Here is a 765-nt window from a genome sequence, read left to right on the forward strand (position 1 = left end):
ACTATAGTAACAGAAATGTATCAGTTGGGAAAAGTAGTGGAAGTAGTGTATGATGTAAGCTTTGAGTTTAGTAACATGTTTAATCATCACTCTATTAGCAGCCATGGGAAAATTTGCATCGAAGTTAGGAAATCTAATGGAAATATTGAATGACGTATTTTTTAATGACGTAACATGTCTTCATTTGCATATAATTTGCATATAAATATGCAATATAATGTTTTAGATATTGCACTGCACTACAAATACCATAAGTATGCGCGTGCACCAGTGCAAGTAATCTCTGGTACATATGTAATAATACCACTAGTGTGCACACACATACCGGTGCAAGTAATCTCTGGTACATATGTAATAATACCACTAGTATGCACACACATCAGTGCAAGTAATCTCTGGTACATTATGTAATAACACACAAGGTGTATAAAAAGTTAGTATCTGGATACATTTAAAGTAGTGTCTGAATTTCTAACTCTCCACGAATATACGCATCGTAACGGGTGAAACACAAATCATTCTCGAGTGTTCTATCACCATTTTTCATCAACTTTGATCTTTCTTTAAAACTACAGGATACAATGCAGTATGCCCACCGAATTTCTTAATCCAATAAAAATTCAGTCAATATCCATCGGTAGATGTCAAAATGTAATATGATATGCTTTCAATCCGAGGGAATCATCATGATCAGTTACATCTCTCCTTATTTTTTTGTAAACGTACCACACCATTCAGAGCATAAAGTATCATACATTTTTCATT

This window comes from Glandiceps talaboti, chromosome 9 (assembly GCF_964340395.1).
Source record: "Glandiceps talaboti chromosome 9, keGlaTala1.1, whole genome shotgun sequence".
NCBI lineage: Eukaryota > Metazoa > Hemichordata > Enteropneusta > Spengelidae > Glandiceps > Glandiceps talaboti.